Source organism: Rhinoderma darwinii (genome assembly GCF_050947455.1).
Source record: "Rhinoderma darwinii isolate aRhiDar2 chromosome 5 unlocalized genomic scaffold, aRhiDar2.hap1 SUPER_5_unloc_10, whole genome shotgun sequence".
Classification (NCBI taxonomy): domain Eukaryota; kingdom Metazoa; phylum Chordata; class Amphibia; order Anura; family Rhinodermatidae; genus Rhinoderma; species Rhinoderma darwinii.
The window spans coordinates 398,625-418,608 of NW_027461766.1; the positions used below are offsets into that span (position 1 = coordinate 398,625).

The following is a 19,984-nucleotide window of genomic DNA, read 5'->3' on the forward strand; positions in this document are numbered from 1 at the left end:
ATCGCTTCTCGGCCTTTTGGCTAAGATCAAGTGTAGTATCTGTTCTTATCAGTTTAATATCTGATACGTCCCCTATCTGGGGACCATATATTAAATGGATTTTTAGAACAGGGAGATGGAAATAGAGCTTGCTCTGTCCACTCCACGCATTGACCTGGTATTGCAGTATTTCCAGGACCGGTGCACCCTTTCCTTATGTGTTGACTAAAAGCAGATTCCAAAAGTGTTTTTTGTCTTTGCTATTGTTTCTGTCTTTCTGAAGGGATCTCCCCTTTTAATCCCATTATTTCAACACCTGTTGGACAATGCATGAGTGATAATGAGCTCATTGATTAAATGCAATTAATGAATAGATTGCCACCTCTTGTTGTGTGTCGTCTGTGTTTCTGTGTTTCCGGCATTTCACATTGGAACACCTCATTCACCTTCCTTGTCTTCTCTCCGCCCTCCCTTTTAGGTAAGTTAAAGAGCTGCACCTGAGCCAGCCACTTGATTGATTGATTGATTGATTGATTGATTGATTGATTGATTGATTGATGCAGCACAACAGTCAAATAGTGGAGTGGAGTAGGGGAACAGCAAACAGCCAATAAAGCAGCCCGCCCGCTCGCCTGCCCGCCACAATGGACCTACCTGTGTACACTAGATGGATGTGATGGAATGTACTGTCGTCCCTACATTTCAAGAAGAAGTAAGAATTGCAGTTGCAACAAAGCCTTGCTTGCCTACAAAGAGAGCAGCAATTTGGATTTGTTACTATGTTACCTAGAAGAATAACAAACTGTGCAAGGATGGAGGTTGTAGGAGCAAGGAGAAGTTGTCTGTAAAGTTGGTGGATGCCTATTTTCCATTTTGCAGTCCCTTGTCTCCCTCTTGTGGCCTCCTGGAGGCAACTAGCTGTGCAAAAAAAAGACAGCCTGGCGGCCGGCTGTTGCAGTGTTGCCCTCTCAGGCAACACTGAGTGACTGACTGAGCCTCACCGTCTTATATAAAGTTCAGACGGAACTTTGCACGTGTCATAGTGGAGCCCTCAGGATTCCAGAGCCAGCTTTCTGACATCATAATGGGGCCTCAGAGATAAAAGCCTGGGCCCAGGCAGTGTTGGTCAGTGCTGCTCAGCAGGCAGCACTGGACTGGACTGGATTACAGCTGATACAAGGTGTGAAGGAACAAGGGGTGGCTGTGGGCATGCACTTGCTGCCGCTGCCAGTGTTTATCTGCATGGCAGCAGGGCATTTGGGCGTTGCCAGGAAGGCGTTTTTATGTAGATTCCTCCTCTTTCAGCACTGCATTGTGGTGCAAGCAAAAGAAGCAAATCCTGTCTGGCTTCCTCTCCGGCCTTTATTCACCTCCCGTGTAGCTGTGAGTGTGTGAGCCTGCAGGGCCCCATGGAATTGCCTAGAAGTAGGCTGAATCGCTGCAAGGGCTGAACAGCAGTATCGGGCAGGCTCGGGCAACGCGCGGCCCGTTCGGGTTATCGCTTCTCGGCCTTTTGGCTAAGATCAAGTGTAGTATCTGTTCTTATCAGTTTAATATCTGATACGTCCCCTATCTGGGGACCATATATTAAATGGATTTTTAGAACAGGGAGATGGAAATAGAGCTTGCTCTGTCCACTCCACGCATTGACCTGGTATTGCAGTATTTCCAGGACCGGTGCACCCTTTCCTTATGTGTTGACTAAAAGCAGATTCCAAAAGTGTTTTTTGTCTTTGCTATTGTTTCTGTCTTTCTGAAGGGATCTCCCCTTTTAATCCCATTATTTCAACACCTGTTGGACAATGCATGAGTGATAATGAGCTCATTGATTAAATGCAATTAATGAATAGATTGCCACCTCTTGTTGTGTGTCGTCTGTGTTTCTGTGTTTCCGGCATTTCACATTGGAACACCTCATTCACCTTCCTTGTCTTCTCTCCGCCCTCCCTTTTAGGTAAGTTAAAGAGCTGCACCTGAGCCAGCCACTGATTGATTGATTGATTGATTGATTGATTGATTGATTGATTGATTGATTGATTGATTGATGCAGCACAACAGTCAAATAGTGGAGTGGAGTAGGGGAACAGCAAACAGCCAATAAAGCAGCCCGCCCGCTCGCCTGCCCGCCACAATGGACCTACCTGTGTACACTAGATGGATGTGATGGAATGTACTGTCGTCCCTACATTTCAAGAAGAAGTAAGAATTGCAGTTGCAACAAAGCCTTGCTTGCCTACAAAGAGAGCAGCAATTTGGATTTGTTACTATGTTACCTAGAAGAATAACAAACTGTGCAAGGATGGAGGTTGTAGGAGCAAGGAGAAGTTGTCTGTAAAGTTGGTGGATGCCTATTTTCCATTTTGCAGTCCCTTGTCTCCCTCTTGTGGCCTCCTGGAGGCAACTAGCTGTGCAAAAAAAAGACAGCCTGGCGGCCGGCTGTTGCAGTGTTGCCCTCTCAGGCAACACTGAGTGACTGACTGAGCCTCACCGTCTTATATAAAGTTCAGACGGAACTTTGCACGTGTCATAGTGGAGCCCTCAGGATTCCAGAGCCAGCTTTCTGACATCATAATGGGGCCTCAGAGATAAAAGCCTGGGCCCAGGCAGTGTTGGTCAGTGCTGCTCAGCAGGCAGCACTGGACTGGACTGGATTACAGCTGATACAAGGTGTGAAGGAACAAGGGGTGGCTGTGGGCATGCACTTGCTGCCGCTGCCAGTGTTTATCTGCATGGCAGCAGGGCATTTGGGCGTTGCCAGGAAGGCGTTTTTATGTAGATTCCTCCTCTTTCAGCACTGCATTGTGGTGCAAGCAAAAGAAGCAAATCCTGTCTGGCTTCCTCTCCGGCCTTTATTCACCTCCCGTGTAGCTGTGAGTGTGTGAGCCTGCAGGGCCCCATGGAATTGCCTAGAAGTAGGCTGAATCGCTGCAAGGGCTGAACAGCAGTATCGGGCAGGCTCGGGCAACGCGCGGCCCGTTCGGGTTATCGCTTCTCGGCCTTTTGGCTAAGATCAAGTGTAGTATCTGTTCTTATCAGTTTAATATCTGATACGTCCCCTATCTGGGGACCATATATTAAATGGATTTTTAGAACAGGGAGATGGAAATAGAGCTTGCTCTGTCCACTCCACGCATTGACCTGGTATTGCAGTATTTCCAGGACCGGTGCACCCTTTCCTTATGTGTTGACTAAAAGCAGATTCCAAAAGTGTTTTTTGTCTTTGCTATTGTTTCTGTCTTTCTGAAGGGATCTCCCCTTTTAATCCCATTATTTCAACACCTGTTGGACAATGCATGAGTGATAATGAGCTCATTGATTAAATGCAATTAATGAATAGATTGCCACCTCTTGTTGTGTGTCGTCTGTGTTTCTGTGTTTCCGGCATTTCACATTGGAACACCTCATTCACCTTCCTTGTCTTCTCTCCGCCCTCCCTTTTAGGTAAGTTAAAGAGCTGCACCTGAGCCAGCCACTGATTGATTGATTGATTGATTGATTGATTGATTGATTGATTGATTGATTGATTGATGCAGCACAACAGTCAAATAGTGGAGTGGAGTAGGGGAACAGCAAACAGCCAATAAAGCAGCCCGCCCGCTCGCCTGCCCGCCACAATGGACCTACCTGTGTACACTAGATGGATGTGATGGAATGTACTGTCGTCCCTACATTTCAAGAAGAAGTAAGAATTGCAGTTGCAACAAAGCCTTGCTTGCCTACAAAGAGAGCAGCAATTTGGATTTGTTACTATGTTACCTAGAAGAATAACAAACTGTGCAAGGATGGAGGTTGTAGGAGCAAGGAGAAGTTGTCTGTAAAGTTGGTGGATGCCTATTTTCCATTTTGCAGTCCCTTGTCTCCCTCTTGTGGCCTCCTGGAGGCAACTAGCTGTGCAAAAAAAAGACAGCCTGGCGGCCGGCTGTTGCAGTGTTGCCCTCTCAGGCAACACTGAGTGACTGACTGAGCCTCACCGTCTTATATAAAGTTCAGACGGAACTTTGCACGTGTCATAGTGGAGCCCTCAGGATTCCAGAGCCAGCTTTCTGACATCATAATGGGGCCTCAGAGATAAAAGCCTGGGCCCAGGCAGTGTTGGTCAGTGCTGCTCAGCAGGCAGCACTGGACTGGACTGGATTACAGCTGATACAAGGTGTGAAGGAACAAGGGGTGGCTGTGGGCATGCACTTGCTGCCGCTGCCAGTGTTTATCTGCATGGCAGCAGGGCATTTGGGCGTTGCCAGGAAGGCGTTTTTATGTAGATTCCTCCTCTTTCAGCACTGCATTGTGGTGCAAGCAAAAGAAGCAAATCCTGTCTGGCTTCCTCTCCGGCCTTTATTCACCTCCCGTGTAGCTGTGAGTGTGTGAGCCTGCAGGGCCCCATGGAATTGCCTAGAAGTAGGCTGAATCGCTGCAAGGGCTGAACAGCAGTATCGGGCAGGCTCGGGCAACGCGCGGCCCGTTCGGGTTATCGCTTCTCGGCCTTTTGGCTAAGATCAAGTGTAGTATCTGTTCTTATCAGTTTAATATCTGATACGTCCCCTATCTGGGGACCATATATTAAATGGATTTTTAGAACAGGGAGATGGAAATAGAGCTTGCTCTGTCCACTCCACGCATTGACCTGGTATTGCAGTATTTCCAGGACCGGTGCACCCTTTCCTTATGTGTTGACTAAAAGCAGATTCCAAAAGTGTTTTTTGTCTTTGCTATTGTTTCTGTCTTTCTGAAGGGATCTCCCCTTTTAATCCCATTATTTCAACACCTGTTGGACAATGCATGAGTGATAATGAGCTCATTGATTAAATGCAATTAATGAATAGATTGCCACCTCTTGTTGTGTGTCGTCTGTGTTTCTGTGTTTCCGGCATTTCACATTGGAACACCTCATTCACCTTCCTTGTCTTCTCTCCGCCCTCCCTTTTAGGTAAGTTAAAGAGCTGCACCTGAGCCAGCCACTGATTGATTGATTGATTGATTGATTGATTGATTGATTGATTGATTGATTGATTGATTGATGCAGCACAACAGTCAAATAGTGGAGTGGAGTAGGGGAACAGCAAACAGCCAATAAAGCAGCCCGCCCGCTCGCCTGCCCGCCACAATGGACCTACCTGTGTACACTAGATGGATGTGATGGAATGTACTGTCGTCCCTACATTTCAAGAAGAAGTAAGAATTGCAGTTGCAACAAAGCCTTGCTTGCCTACAAAGAGAGCAGCAATTTGGATTTGTTACTATGTTACCTAGAAGAATAACAAACTGTGCAAGGATGGAGGTTGTAGGAGCAAGGAGAAGTTGTCTGTAAAGTTGGTGGATGCCTATTTTCCATTTTGCAGTCCCTTGTCTCCCTCTTGTGGCCTCCTGGAGGCAACTAGCTGTGCAAAAAAAAGACAGCCTGGCGGCCGGCTGTTGCAGTGTTGCCCTCTCAGGCAACACTGAGTGACTGACTGAGCCTCACCGTCTTATATAAAGTTCAGACGGAACTTTGCACGTGTCATAGTGGAGCCCTCAGGATTCCAGAGCCAGCTTTCTGACATCATAATGGGGCCTCAGAGATAAAAGCCTGGGCCCAGGCAGTGTTGGTCAGTGCTGCTCAGCAGGCAGCACTGGACTGGACTGGATTACAGCTGATACAAGGTGTGAAGGAACAAGGGGTGGCTGTGGGCATGCACTTGCTGCCGCTGCCAGTGTTTATCTGCATGGCAGCAGGGCATTTGGGCGTTGCCAGGAAGGCGTTTTTATGTAGATTCCTCCTCTTTCAGCACTGCATTGTGGTGCAAGCAAAAGAAGCAAATCCTGTCTGGCTTCCTCTCCGGCCTTTATTCACCTCCCGTGTAGCTGTGAGTGTGTGAGCCTGCAGGGCCCCATGGAATTGCCTAGAAGTAGGCTGAATCACTGCAAGGGCTGAACAGCAGTATCGGGCAGGCTCGGGCAACGCGCGGCCCGTTCGGGTTATCGCTTCTCGGCCTTTTGGCTAAGATCAAGTGTAGTATCTGTTCTTATCAGTTTAATATCTGATACGTCCCCTATCTGGGGACCATATATTAAATGGATTTTTAGAACAGGGAGATGGAAATAGAGCTTGCTCTGTCCACTCCACGCATTGACCTGGTATTGCAGTATTTCCAGGACCGGTGCACCCTTTCCTTATGGTGCACCCTTTCCTTATGTGTTGACTAAAAGCAGATTCCAAAAGTGTTTTTTGTCTTTGCTATTGTTTCTGTCTTTCTGAAGGGATCTCCCCTTTTAATCCCATTATTTCAACACCTGTTGGACAATGCATGAGTGATAATGAGCTCATTGATTAAATGCAATTAATGAAATAGATTGCCACCTCTTGTTGTGTGTCGTCTGTGTTTCTGTGTTTCCGGCATTTCACATTGGAACACCTCATTCACCTTCCTTGTCTTCTCTCCGCCCTCCCTTTTAGGTAAGTTAAAGAGCTGCACCTGAGCCAGCCACTGATTGATTGATTGATTGATTGATTGATTGATGCAGCACAACAGTCAAATAGTGGAGTGGAGTAGGGGAACAGCAAACAGCCAATAAAGCAGCCCGCCCGCTCGCCTGCCCGCCACAATGGACCTACCTGTGTACACTAGATGGATGTGATGGAATGTACTGTCGTCCCTACATTTCAAGAAGAAGTAAGAATTGCAGTTGCAACAAAGCCTTGCTTGCCTACAAAGAGAGCAGCAATTTGGATTTGTTACTATGTTACCTAGAAGAATAACAAACTGTGCAAGGATGGAGGTTGTAGGAGCAAGGAGAAGTTGTCTGTAAAGTTGGTGGATGCCTATTTTCCATTTTGCAGTCCCTTGTCTCCCTCTTGTGGCCTCCTGGAGGCAACTAGCTGTGCAAAAAAAAGACAGCCTGGCGGCCGGCTGTTGCAGTGTTGCCCTCTCAGGCAACACTGAGTGACTGACTGAGCCTCACCGTCTTATATAAAGTTCAGACGGAACTTTGCACGTGTCATAGTGGAGCCCTCAGGATTCCAGAGCCAGCTTTCTGACATCATAATGGGGCCTCAGAGATAAAAGCCTGGGCCCAGGCAGTGTTGGTCAGTGCTGCTCAGCAGGCAGCACTGGACTGGACTGGATTACAGCTGATACAAGGTGTGAAGGAACAAGGGGTGGCTGTGGGCATGCACTTGCTGCCGCTGCCAGTGTTTATCTGCATGGCAGCAGGGCATTTGGGCGTTGCCAGGAAGGCGTTTTTATGTAGATTCCTCCTCTTTCAGCACTGCATTGTGGTGCAAGCAAAAGAAGCAAATCCTGTCTGGCTTCCTCTCCGGCCTTTATTCACCTCCCGTGTAGCTGTGAGTGTGTGAGCCTGCAGGGCCCCATGGAATTGCCTAGAAGTAGGCTGAATCGCTGCAAGGGCTGAACAGCAGTATCGGGCAGGCTCGGGCAACGCGCGGCCCGTTCGGGTTATCGCTTCTCGGCCTTTTGGCTAAGATCAAGTGTAGTATCTGTTCTTATCAGTTTAATATCTGATACGTCCCCTATCTGGGGACCATATATTAAATGGATTTTTAGAACAGGGAGATGGAAATAGAGCTTGCTCTGTCCACTCCACGCATTGACCTGGTATTGCAGTATTTCCAGGACCGGTGCACCCTTTCCTTATGTGTTGACTAAAAGCAGATTCCAAAAGTGTTTTTTGTCTTTGCTATTGTTTCTGTCTTTCTGAAGGGATCTCCCCTTTTAATCCCATTATTTCAACACCTGTTGGACAATGCATGAGTGATAATGAGCTCATTGATTAAATGCAATTAATGAATAGATTGCCACCTCTTGTTGTGTGTCGTCTGTGTTTCTGTGTTTCCGGCATTTCACATTGGAACACCTCATTCACCTTCCTTGTCTTCTCTCCGCCCTCCCTTTTAGGTAAGTTAAAGAGCTGCACCTGAGCCAGCCACTGATTGATTGATTGATTGATTGATTGATTGATTGATTGATTGATTGATTGATTGATTGATGCAGCACAACAGTCAAATAGTGGAGTGGAGTAGGGGAACAGCAAACAGCCAATAAAGCAGCCCGCCCGCTCGCCTGCCCGCCACAATGGACCTACCTGTGTACACTAGATGGATGTGATGGAATGTACTGTCGTCCCTACATTTCAAGAAGAAGTAAGAATTGCAGTTGCAACAAAGCCTTGCTTGCCTACAAAGAGAGCAGCAATTTGGATTTGTTACTATGTTACCTAGAAGAATAACAAACTGTGCAAGGATGGAGGTTGTAGGAGCAAGGAGAAGTTGTCTGTAAAGTTGGTGGATGCCTATTTTCCATTTTGCAGTCCCTTGTCTCCCTCTTGTGGCCTCCTGGAGGCAACTAGCTGTGCAAAAAAAAGACAGCCTGGCGGCCGGCTGTTGCAGTGTTGCCCTCTCAGGCAACACTGAGTGACTGACTGAGCCTCACCGTCTTATATAAAGTTCAGACGGAACTTTGCACGTGTCATAGTGGAGCCCTCAGGATTCCAGAGCCAGCTTTCTGACATCATAATGGGGCCTCAGAGATAAAAGCCTGGGCCCAGGCAGTGTTGGTCAGTGCTGCTCAGCAGGCAGCACTGGACTGGACTGGATTACAGCTGATACAAGGTGTGAAGGAACAAGGGGTGGCTGTGGGCATGCACTTGCTGCCGCTGCCAGTGTTTATCTGCATGGCAGCAGGGCATTTGGGCGTTGCCAGGAAGGCGTTTTTATGTAGATTCCTCCTCTTTCAGCACTGCATTGTGGTGCAAGCAAAAGAAGCAAATCCTGTCTGGCTTCCTCTCCGGCCTTTATTCACCTCCCGTGTAGCTGTGAGTGTGTGAGCCTGCAGGGCCCCATGGAATTGCCTAGAAGTAGGCTGAATCGCTGCAAGGGCTGAACAGCAGTATCGGGCAGGCTCGGGCAACGCGCGGCCCGTTCGGGTTATCGCTTCTCGGCCTTTTGGCTAAGATCAAGTGTAGTATCTGTTCTTATCAGTTTAATATCTGATACGTCCCCTATCTGGGGACCATATATTAAATGGATTTTTAGAACAGGGAGATGGAAATAGAGCTTGCTCTGTCCACTCCACGCATTGACCTGGTATTGCAGTATTTCCAGGACCGGTGCACCCTTTCCTTATGTGTTGACTAAAAGCAGATTCCAAAAGTGTTTTTTGTCTTTGCTATTGTTTCTGTCTTTCTGAAGGGATCTCCCCTTTTAATCCCATTATTTCAACACCTGTTGGACAATGCATGAGTGATAATGAGCTCATTGATTAAATGCAATTAATGAATAGATTGCCACCTCTTGTTGTGTGTCGTCTGTGTTTCTGTGTTTCCGGCATTTCACATTGGAACACCTCATTCACCTTCCTTGTCTTCTCTCCGCCCTCCCTTTTAGGTAAGTTAAAGAGCTGCACCTGAGCCAGCCACTGATTGATTGATTGATTGATTGATTGATTGATTATTGATTGATTGATTGATTGATTGATTGATGCAGCACAACAGTCAAATAGTGGAGTGGAGTAGGGGAACAGCAAACAGCCAATAAAGCAGCCCGCCCGCTCGCCTGCCCGCCACAATGGACCTACCTGTGTACACTAGATGGATGTGATGGAATGTACTGTCGTCCCTACATTTCAAGAAGAAGTAAGAATTGCAGTTGCAACAAAGCCTTGCTTGCCTACAAAGAGAGCAGCAATTTGGATTTGTTACTATGTTACCTAGAAGAATAACAAACTGTGCAAGGATGGAGGTTGTAGGAGCAAGGAGAAGTTGTCTGTAAAGTTGGTGGATGCCTATTTTCCATTTTGCAGTCCCTTGTCTCCCTCTTGTGGCCTCCTGGAGGCAACTAGCTGTGCAAAAAAAAGACAGCCTGGCGGCCGGCTGTTGCAGTGTTGCCCTCTCAGGCAACACTGAGTGACTGACTGAGCCTCACCGTCTTATATAAAGTTCAGACGGAACTTTGCACGTGTCATAGTGGAGCCCTCAGGATTCCAGAGCCAGCTTTCTGACATCATAATGGGGCCTCAGAGATAAAAGCCTGGGCCCAGGCAGTGTTGGTCAGTGCTGCTCAGCAGGCAGCACTGGACTGGACTGGATTACAGCTGATACAAGGTGTGAAGGAACAAGGGGTGGCTGTGGGCATGCACTTGCTGCCGCTGCCAGTGTTTATCTGCATGGCAGCAGGGCATTTGGGCGTTGCCAGGAAGGCGTTTTTATGTAGATTCCTCCTCTTTCAGCACTGCATTGTGGTGCAAGCAAAAGAACCAATCCTGTCTGGCTTCCTCTCCGGCCTTTATTCACCTCCCGTGTAGCTGTGAGTGTGTGAGCCTGCAGGGCCCCATGGAATTGCCTAGAAGTAGGCTGAATCGCTGCAAGGGCTGAACAGCAGTATCGGGCAGGCTCGGGCAACGCGCGGCCCGTTCGGGTTATCGCTTCTCGGCCTTTTGGCTAAGATCAAGTGTAGTATCTGTTCTTATCAGTTTAATATCTGATACGTCCCCTATCTGGGGACCATATATTAAATGGATTTTTAGAACAGGGAGATGGAAATAGAGCTTGCTCTGTCCACTCCACGCATTGACCTGGTATTGCAGTATTTCCAGGACCGGTGCACCCTTTCCTTATGTGTTGACTAAAAGCAGATTCCAAAAGTGTTTTTTGTCTTTGCTATTGTTTCTGTCTTTCTGAAGGGATCTCCCCTTTTAATCCCATTATTTCAACACCTGTTGGACAATGCATGAGTGATAATGAGCTCATTGATTAAATGCAATTAATGAATAGATTGCCACCTCTTGTTGTGTGTCGTCTGTGTTTCTGTGTTTCCGGCATTTCACATTGGAACACCTCATTCACCTTCCTTGTCTTCTCTCCGCCCTCCCTTTTAGGTAAGTTAAAGAGCTGCACCTGAGCCAGCCACTGATTGATTGATTGATTGATTGATTGATTGATTGATTGATTGATTGCAGCACAACAGTCAAATAGTGGAGTGGAGTAGGGGAACAGCAAACAGCCAATAAAGCAGCCCGCCCGCTCGCCTGCCCGCCACAATGGACCTACCTGTGTACACTAGATGGATGTGATGGAATGTACTGTCGTCCCTACATTTCAAGAAGAAGTAAGAATTGCAGTTGCAACAAAGCCTTGCTTGCCTACAAAGAGAGCAGCAATTTGGATTTGTTACTATGTTACCTAGAAGAATAACAAACTGTGCAAGGATGGAGGTTGTAGGAGCAAGGAGAAGTTGTCTGTAAAGTTGGTGGATGCCTATTTTCCATTTTGCAGTCCCTTGTCTCCCTCTTGTGGCCTCCTGGAGGCAACTAGCTGTGCAAAAAAAAGACAGCCTGGCGGCCGGCTGTTGCAGTGTTGCCCTCTCAGGCAACACTGAGTGACTGACTGAGCCTCACCGTCTTATATAAAGTTCAGACGGAACTTTGCACGTGTCATAGTGGAGCCCTCAGGATTCCAGAGCCAGCTTTCTGACATCATAATGGGGCCTCAGAGATAAAAGCCTGGGCCCAGGCAGTGTTGGTCAGTGCTGCTCAGCAGGCAGCACTGGACTGGACTGGATTACAGCTGATACAAGGTGTGAAGGAACAAGGGGTGGCTGTGGGCATGCACTTGCTGCCGCTGCCAGTGTTTATCTGCATGGCAGCAGGGCATTTGGGCGTTGCCAGGAAGGCGTTTTTATGTAGATTCCTCCTCTTTCAGCACTGCATTGTGGTGCAAGCAAAAGAAGCAAATCCTGTCTGGCTTCCTCTCCGGCCTTTATTCACCTCCCGTGTAGCTGTGAGTGTGTGAGCCTGCAGGGCCCCATGGAATTGCCTAGAAGTAGGCTGAATCGCTGCAAGGGCTGAACAGCAGTATCGGGCAGGCTCGGGCAACGCGCGGCCCGTTCGGGTTATCGCTTCTCGGCCTTTTGGCTAAGATCAAGTGTAGTATCTGTTCTTATCAGTTTAATATCTGATACGTCCCCTATCTGGGGACCATATATTAAATGGATTTTTAGAACAGGGAGATGGAAATAGAGCTTGCTCTGTCCACTCCACGCATTGACCTGGTATTGCAGTATTTCCAGGACCGGTGCACCCTTTCCTTATGTGTTGACTAAAAGCAGATTCCAAAAGTGTTTTTTGTCTTTGCTATTGTTTCTGTCTTTCTGAAGGGATCTCCCCTTTTAATCCCATTATTTCAACACCTGTTGGACAATGCATGAGTGATAATGAGCTCATTGATTAAATGCAATTAATGAATAGATTGCCACCTCTTGTTGTGTGTCGTCTGTGTTTCTGTGTTTCCGGCATTTCACATTGGAACACCTCATTCACCTTCCTTGTCTTCTCTCCGCCCTCCCTTTTAGGTAAGTTAAAGAGCTGCACCTGAGCCAGCCACTGATTGATTGATTGATTGATTGATTGATTGATTGATTGATTGATTGATTGATGCAGCACAACAGTCAAATAGTGGAGTGGAGTAGGGGAACAGCAAACAGCCAATAAAGCAGCCCGCCCGCTCGCCTGCCCGCCACAATGGACCTACCTGTGTACACTAGATGGATGTGATGGAATGTACTGTCGTCCCTACATTTCAAGAAGAAGTAAGAATTGCAGTTGCAACAAAGCCTTGCTTGCCTACAAAGAGAGCAGCAATTTGGATTTGTTACTATGTTACCTAGAAGAATAACAAACTGTGCAAGGATGGAGGTTGTAGGAGCAAGGAGAAGTTGTCTGTAAAGTTGGTGGATGCCTATTTTCCATTTTGCAGTCCCTTGTCTCCCTCTTGTGGCCTCCTGGAGGCAACTAGCTGTGCAAAAAAAAGACAGCCTGGCGGCCGGCTGTTGCAGTGTTGCCCTCTCAGGCAACACTGAGTGACTGACTGAGCCTCACCGTCTTATATAAAGTTCAGACGGAACTTTGCACGTGTCATAGTGGAGCCCTCAGGATTCCAGAGCCAGCTTTCTGACATCATAATGGGGCCTCAGAGATAAAAGCCTGGGCCCAGGCAGTGTTGGTCAGTGCTGCTCAGCAGGCAGCACTGGACTGGACTGGATTACAGCTGATACAAGGTGTGAAGGAACAAGGGGTGGCTGTGGGCATGCACTTGCTGCCGCTGCCAGTGTTTATCTGCATGGCAGCAGGGCATTTGGGCGTTGCCAGGAAGGCGTTTTTATGTAGATTCCTCCTCTTTCAGCACTGCATTGTGGTGCAAGCAAAAGAAGCAAATCCTGTCTGGCTTCCTCTCCGGCCTTTATTCACCTCCCGTGTAGCTGTGAGTGTGTGAGCCTGCAGGGCCCCATGGAATTGCCTAGAAGTAGGCTGAATCGCTGCAAGGGCTGAACAGCAGTATCGGGCAGGCTCGGGCAACGCGCGGCCCGTTCGGGTTATCGCTTCTCGGCCTTTTGGCTAAGATCAAGTGTAGTATCTGTTCTTATCAGTTTAATATCTGATACGTCCCCTATCTGGGGACCATATATTAAATGGATTTTTAGAACAGGGAGATGGAAATAGAGCTTGCTCTGTCCACTCCACGCATTGACCTGGTATTGCAGTATTTCCAGGACCGGTGCACCCTTTCCTTATGTGTTGACTAAAAGCAGATTCCAAAAGTGTTTTTTGTCTTTGCTATTGTTTCTGTCTTTCTGAAGGGATCTCCCCTTTTAATCCCATTATTTCAACACCTGTTGGACAATGCATGAGTGATAATGAGCTCATTGATTAAATGCAATTAATGAATAGATTGCCACCTCTTGTTGTGTGTCGTCTGTGTTTCTGTGTTTCCGGCATTTCACATTGGAACACCTCATTCACCTTCCTTGTCTTCTCTCCGCCCTCCCTTTTAGGTAAGTTAAAGAGCTGCACCTGAGCCAGCCACTGATTGATTGATTGATTGATTGATTGATTGATTGATTGATTGATTGATTGATTGATGCAGCACAACAGTCAAATAGTGGAGTGGAGTAGGGGAACAGCAAACAGCCAATAAAGCAGCCCGCCCGCTCGCCTGCCCGCCACAATGGACCTACCTGTGTACACTAGATGGATGTGATGGAATGTACTGTCGTCCCTACATTTCAAGAAGAAGTAAGAATTGCAGTTGCAACAAAGCCTTGCTTGCCTACAAAGAGAGCAGCAATTTGGATTTGTTACTATGTTACCTAGAAGAATAACAAACTGTGCAAGGATGGAGGTTGTAGGAGCAAGGAGAAGTTGTCTGTAAAGTTGGTGGATGCCTATTTTCCATTTTGCAGTCCCTTGTCTCCCTCTTGTGGCCTCCTGGAGGCAACTAGCTGTGCAAAAAAAAGACAGCCTGGCGGCCGGCTGTTGCAGTGTTGCCCTCTCAGGCAACACTGAGTGACTGACTGAGCCTCACCGTCTTATATAAAGTTCAGACGGAACTTTGCACGTGTCATAGTGGAGCCCTCAGGATTCCAGAGCCAGCTTTCTGACATCATAATGGGGCCTCAGAGATAAAAGCCTGGGCCCAGGCAGTGTTGGTCAGTGCTGCTCAGCAGGCAGCACTGGACTGGACTGGATTACAGCTGATACAAGGTGTGAAGGAACAAGGGGTGGCTGTGGGCATGCACTTGCTGCCGCTGCCAGTGTTTATCTGCATGGCAGCAGGGCATTTGGGCGTTGCCAGGAAGGCGTTTTTATGTAGATTCCTCCTCTTTCAGCACTGCATTGTGGTGCAAGCAAAAGAAGCAAATCCTGTCTGGCTTCCTCTCCGGCCTTTATTCACCTCCCGTGTAGCTGTGAGTGTGTGAGCCTGCAGGGCCCCATGGAATTGCCTAGAAGTAGGCTGAATCGCTGCAAGGGCTGAACAGCAGTATCGGGCAACGCGCGGCCCGTTCGGGTTATCGCTTCTCGGCCTTTTGGCTAAGATCAAGTGTAGTATCTGTTCTTATCAGTTTAATATCTGATACGTCCCCTATCTGGGGACCATATATTAAATGGATTTTTAGAACAGGGAGATGGAAATAGAGCTTGCTCTGTCCACTCCACGCATTGACCTGGTATTGCAGTATTTCCAGGACCGGTGCACCCTTTCCTTATGTGTTGACTAAAAGCAGATTCCAAAAGTGTTTTTTGTCTTTGCTATTGTTTCTGTCTTTCTGAAGGGATCTCCCCTTTTAATCCCATTATTTCAACACCTGTTGGACAATGCATGAGTGATAATGAGCTCATTGATTAAATGCAATTAATGAATAGATTGCCACCTCTTGTTGTGTGTCGTCTGTGTTTCTGTGTTTCCGGCATTTCACATTGGAACACCTCATTCACCTTCCTTGTCTTCTCTCCGCCCTCCCTTTTAGGTAAGTTAAAGAGCTGCACCTGAGCCAGCCACTGATTGATTGATTGATTGATTGATTGATTGATTGATTGATTGATTGATTGATTGATGCAGCACAACAGTCAAATAGTGGAGTGGAGTAGGGGAACAGCAAACAGCCAATAAAGCAGCCCGCCCGCTCGCCTGCCCGCCACAATGGACCTACCTGTGTACACTAGATGGATGTGATGGAATGTACTGTCGTCCCTACATTTCAAGAAGAAGTAAGAATTGCAGTTGCAACAAAGCCTTGCTTGCCTACAAAGAGAGCAGCAATTTGGATTTGTTACTATGTTACCTAGAAGAATAACAAACTGTGCAAGGATGGAGGTTGTAGGAGCAAGGAGAAGTTGTCTGTAAAGTTGGTGGATGCCTATTTTCCATTTTGCAGTCCCTTGTCTCCCTCTTGTGGCCTCCTGGAGGCAACTAGCTGTGCAAAAAAAAGACAGCCTGGCGGCCGGCTGTTGCAGTGTTGCCCTCTCAGGCAACACTGAGTGACTGACTGAGCCTCACCGTCTTATATAAAGTTCAGACGGAACTTTGCACGTGTCATAGTGGAGCCCTCAGGATTCCAGAGCCAGCTTTCTGACATCATAATGGGGCCTCAGAGATAAAAGCCTGGGCCCAGGCAGTGTTGGTCAGTGCTGCTCAGCAGGCAGCACTGGACTGGACTGGATTACAGCTGATACAAGGTGTGAAGGAACAAGGGGTGGCTGTGGGCATGCACTTGCTGCCGCTGCCAGTGTTTATCTGCATGGCAGCAGGGCATTTGGGCGTTGCCAGGAAGGCGTTTTTATGTAGATTCCTCCTCTTTCAGCACTGCATTGTGGTGCAAGCAAAAGAAGCAAATCCTGTCTGGCTTCCTCTCCGGCCTTTATTCACCTCCCGTGTAGCTGTGAGTGTGTGAGCCTGCAGGGCCCCATGGAATTGCCTAGAAGTAGGCTGAATCGCTGCAAGGGCTGAACAGCAGTATCGGGCAACGCGCGGCCCGTTCGGGTTATCGCTTCTCGGCCTTTTGGCTAAGATCAAGTGTAGTATCTGTTCTTATCAGTTTAATATCTGATACGTCCCCTATCTGGGGACCATATATTAAATGGATTTTTAGAACAGGGAGATGGAAATAGAGCTTGCTCTGTCCACTCCACGCATTGACCTGGTATTGCAGTATTTCCAGGACCGGTGCACCCTTTCCTTATGTGTTGACTAAAAGCAGATTCCAAAAGTGTTTTTTGTCTTTGCTATTGTTTCTGTCTTTCTGAAGGGATCTCCCCTTTTAATCCCATTATTTCAACACCTGTTGGACAATGCATGAGTGATAATGAGCTCATTGATTAAATGCAATTAATGAATAGATTGCCACCTCTTGTTGTGTGTCGTCTGTGTTTCTGTGTTTCCGGCATTTCACATTGGAACACCTCATTCACCTTCCTTGTCTTCTCTCCGCCCTCCCTTTTAGGTAAGTTAAAGAGCTGCACCTGAGCCAGCCACTGATTGATTGATTGATTGATTGATTGATTGATTGATTGATTGATTGATTGATTGATGCAGCACAACAGTCAAATAGTGGAGTGGAGTAGGGGAACAGCAAACAGCCAATAAAGCAGCCCGCCCGCTCGCCTGCCCGCCACAATGGACCTACCTGTGTACACTAGATGGATGTGATGGAATGTACTGTCGTCCCTACATTTCAAGAAGAAGTAAGAATTGCAGTTGCAACAAAGCCTTGCTTGCCTACAAAGAGAGCAGCAATTTGGATTTGTTACTATGTTACCTAGAAGAATAACAAACTGTGCAAGGATGGAGGTTGTAGGAGCAAGGAGAAGTTGTCTGTAAAGTTGGTGGATGCCTATTTTCCATTTTGCAGTCCCTTGTCTCCCTCTTGTGGCCTCCTGGAGGCAACTAGCTGTGCAAAAAAAAGACAGCCTGGCGGCCGGCTGTTGCAGTGTTGCCCTCTCAGGCAACACTGAGTGACTGACTGAGCCTCACCGTCTTATATAAAGTTCAGACGGAACTTTGCACGTGTCATAGTGGAGCCCTCAGGATTCCAGAGCCAGCTTTCTGACATCATAATGGGGCCTCAGAGATAAAAGCCTGGGCCCAGGCAGTGTTGGTCAGTGCTGCTCAGCAGGCAGCACTGGACTGGACTGGATTACAGCTGATACAAGGTGTGAAGGAACAAGGGGTGGCTGTGGGCATGCACTTGCTGCCGCTGCCAGTGTTTATCTGCATGGCAGCAGGGCATTTGGGCGTTGCCAGGAAGGCGTTTTTATGTAGATTCCTCCTCTTTCAGCACTGCATTGTGGTGCAAGCAAAAGAAGCAAATCCTGTCTGGCTTCCTCTCCGGCCTTTATTCACCTCCCGTGTAGCTGTGAGTGTGTGAGCCTGCAGGGCCCCATGGAATTGCCTCGAAGTAGGCTGAATCGCTGCAAGGGCTGAACAGCAGTATCGGGCAGGCTCGGGCAACGCGCGGCCCGTTCGGGTTATCGCTTCTCGGCCTTTTGGCTAAGATCAAGTGTAGTATCTGTTCTTATCAGTTTAATATCTGATACGTCCCCTATCTGGGGACCATATATTAAATGGATTTTTAGAACAGGGAGATGGAAATAGAGCTTGCTCTGTCCACTCCACGCATTGACCTGGTGACCGGTGCACCCTTTCCTTATGTGTTGACTAAAAGCAGATTCCAAAAGTGTTTTTTGTCTTTGCTATTGTTTCTGTCTTTCTGAAGGGATCTCCCCTTTTAATCCCATTATTTCAACACCTGTTGGACAATGCATGAGTGATAATGAGCTCATTGATTAAATGCAATTAATGAATAGATTGCCACCTCTTGTTGTGTGTCGTCTGTGTTTCTGTGTTTCCGGCATTTCACATTGGAACACCTCATTCACCTTCCTTGTCTTCTCTCCGCCCTCCCTTTTAGGTAAGTTAAAGAGCTGCACCTGAGCCAGCCACTGATTGATTGATTGATTGATTGATTGATTGATTGATTGATTGATTGATTGATTGATTGATGCAGCACAACAGTCAAATAGTGGAGTGGAGTAGGGGAACAGCAAACAGCCAATAAAGCAGCCCGCCCGCTCGCCTGCCCGCCACAATGGACCTACCTGTGTACACTAGATGGATGTGATGGAATGTACTGTCGTCCCTACATTTCAAGAAGAAGTAAGAATTGCAGTTGCAACAAAGCCTTGCTTGCCTACAAAGAGAGCAGCAATTTGGATTTGTTACTATGTTACCTAGAAGAATAACAAACTGTGCAAGGATGGAGGTTGTAGGAGCAAGGAGAAGTTGTCTGTAAAGTTGGTGGATGCCTATTTTCCATTTTGCAGTCCCTTGTCTCCCTCTTGTGGCCTCCTGGAGGCAACTAGCTGTGCAAAAAAAAGACAGCCTGGCGGCCGGCTGTTGCAGTGTTGCCCTCTCAGGCAACACTGAGTGACTGACTGAGCCTCACCGTCTTATATAAAGTTCAGACGGAACTTTGCACGTGTCATAGTGGAGCCCTCAGGATTCCAGAGCCAGCTTTCTGACATCATAATGGGGCCTCAGAGATAAAAGCCTGGGCCCAGGCAGTGTTTGTCAGTGCTGCTCAGCAGGCAGCACTGGACTGGACTGGATTACAGCTGATACAAGGTGTGAAGGAACAAGGGGTGGCTGTGGGCATGCACTTGCTGCCGCTGCCAGTGTTTATCTGCATGGCAGCAGGGCATTTGGGCGTTGCCAGGAAGGCGTTTTTATGTAGATTCCTCCTCTTTCAGCACTGCATTGTGGTGCAAGCAAAAGAAGCAAATCCTGTCTGGCTTCCTCTCCGGCCTTTATTCACCTCCCGTGTAGCTGTGAGTGTGTGAGCCTGCAGGGCCCCATGGAATTGCCTCGAAGTAGGCTGAATCGCTGCAAGGGCTGAACAGCAGTATCGGGCAGGCTCGGGCAACGCGCGGCCCGTTCGGGTTATCGCTTCTCGGCCTTTTGGCTAAGATCAAGTGTAGTATCTGTTCTTATCAGTTTAATATCTGATACGTCCCCTATCTGGGGACCATATATTAAATGGATTTTTAGAACAGGGAGATGGAAATAGAGCTTGCTCTGTCCACTCCACGCATTGACCTGGTATTGCAGTATTTCCAGGACCGGTGCACCCTTTCCTTATGTGTTGACTAAAAGCAGATTCCAAAAGTGTTTTTTGTCTTTGCTATTGTTTCTGTCTTTCTGAAGGGATCTCCCCTTTTAATCCCATTATTTCAACACCTGTTGGACAATGCATGAGTGATAATGAGCTCATTGATTAAATGCAATTAATGAATAGATTGCCACCTCTTGTTGTGTGTCGTCTGTGTTTCTGTGTTTCCGGCATTTCACATTGGAACACCTCATTCACCTTCCTTGTCTTCTCTCCGCCCTCCCTTTTAGGTAAGTTAAAGAGCTGCACCTGAGCCAGCCACTGATTGATTGATTGATTGATTGATTGATTGATTGATTGATTGATTGATTGATTGATTGATGCAGCACAACAGTCAAATAGTGGAGTGGAGTAGGGGAACAGCAAACAGCCAATAAAGCAGCCCGCCCGCTCGCCTGCCCGCCACAATGGACCTACCTGTGTACACTAGATGGATGTGATGGAATGTACTGTCGTCCCTACATTTCAAGAAGAAGTAAGAATTGCAGTTGCAACAAAGCCTTGCTTGCCTACAAAGAG

General features: G+C 47.6%; 13 non-coding genes and 1 pseudogene across 13 annotated transcripts; all 14 read left to right on the plus strand.

The window, feature by feature from the left end:
- LOC142684594 (U2 spliceosomal RNA) lies at nt 1-191 on the plus strand. Its single transcript, XR_012854204.1, has one exon. It is a non-coding gene; the product is annotated as a U2 spliceosomal RNA (small nuclear RNA).
- Nucleotides 192-1,476: 1,285 nt separating this feature from the next.
- LOC142684595 (U2 spliceosomal RNA) lies at nt 1,477-1,667 on the plus strand. The gene has a single exon (XR_012854205.1). It is a non-coding gene; the product is annotated as a U2 spliceosomal RNA (small nuclear RNA).
- A 1,296-nt stretch (nt 1,668-2,963) lies between these two features.
- LOC142684597 (U2 spliceosomal RNA) lies at nt 2,964-3,154 on the plus strand. Its single transcript, XR_012854207.1, has one exon. It is a non-coding gene; the product is annotated as a U2 spliceosomal RNA (small nuclear RNA).
- A 1,292-nt stretch (nt 3,155-4,446) lies between these two features.
- LOC142684598 (U2 spliceosomal RNA) lies at nt 4,447-4,637 on the plus strand. Its single transcript, XR_012854208.1, has one exon. It is a non-coding gene; the product is annotated as a U2 spliceosomal RNA (small nuclear RNA).
- Nucleotides 4,638-5,933: 1,296 nt separating this feature from the next.
- Nucleotides 5,934-6,124, plus strand: LOC142684600 (U2 spliceosomal RNA). The gene has a single exon (XR_012854209.1). It is a non-coding gene; the product is annotated as a U2 spliceosomal RNA (small nuclear RNA).
- A 1,287-nt stretch (nt 6,125-7,411) lies between these two features.
- Nucleotides 7,412-7,602, plus strand: LOC142684601 (U2 spliceosomal RNA). Its single transcript, XR_012854210.1, has one exon. It is a non-coding gene; the product is annotated as a U2 spliceosomal RNA (small nuclear RNA).
- Nucleotides 7,603-8,898: 1,296 nt separating this feature from the next.
- Nucleotides 8,899-9,089, plus strand: LOC142684602 (U2 spliceosomal RNA). The gene has a single exon (XR_012854211.1). It is a non-coding gene; the product is annotated as a U2 spliceosomal RNA (small nuclear RNA).
- Nucleotides 9,090-10,387: 1,298 nt separating this feature from the next.
- LOC142684604 (U2 spliceosomal RNA) lies at nt 10,388-10,578 on the plus strand. The gene has a single exon (XR_012854213.1). It is a non-coding gene; the product is annotated as a U2 spliceosomal RNA (small nuclear RNA).
- A 1,281-nt stretch (nt 10,579-11,859) lies between these two features.
- LOC142684605 (U2 spliceosomal RNA) lies at nt 11,860-12,050 on the plus strand. The gene has a single exon (XR_012854214.1). It is a non-coding gene; the product is annotated as a U2 spliceosomal RNA (small nuclear RNA).
- Nucleotides 12,051-13,338: 1,288 nt separating this feature from the next.
- LOC142684606 (U2 spliceosomal RNA) lies at nt 13,339-13,529 on the plus strand. The gene has a single exon (XR_012854215.1). It is a non-coding gene; the product is annotated as a U2 spliceosomal RNA (small nuclear RNA).
- A 1,282-nt stretch (nt 13,530-14,811) lies between these two features.
- On the plus strand, nt 14,812-15,002 carry LOC142684607 (U2 spliceosomal RNA). The gene has a single exon (XR_012854216.1). It is a non-coding gene; the product is annotated as a U2 spliceosomal RNA (small nuclear RNA).
- Nucleotides 15,003-16,284: 1,282 nt separating this feature from the next.
- Nucleotides 16,285-16,475, plus strand: LOC142684608 (U2 spliceosomal RNA). Its single transcript, XR_012854217.1, has one exon. It is a non-coding gene; the product is annotated as a U2 spliceosomal RNA (small nuclear RNA).
- Nucleotides 16,476-17,767: 1,292 nt separating this feature from the next.
- Nucleotides 17,768-17,942, plus strand: LOC142684773 (U2 spliceosomal RNA; annotated as a pseudogene).
- A 1,296-nt stretch (nt 17,943-19,238) lies between these two features.
- LOC142684611 (U2 spliceosomal RNA) lies at nt 19,239-19,429 on the plus strand. The gene has a single exon (XR_012854219.1). It is a non-coding gene; the product is annotated as a U2 spliceosomal RNA (small nuclear RNA).
- Nucleotides 19,430-19,984: the final 555 nt, after the last annotated feature.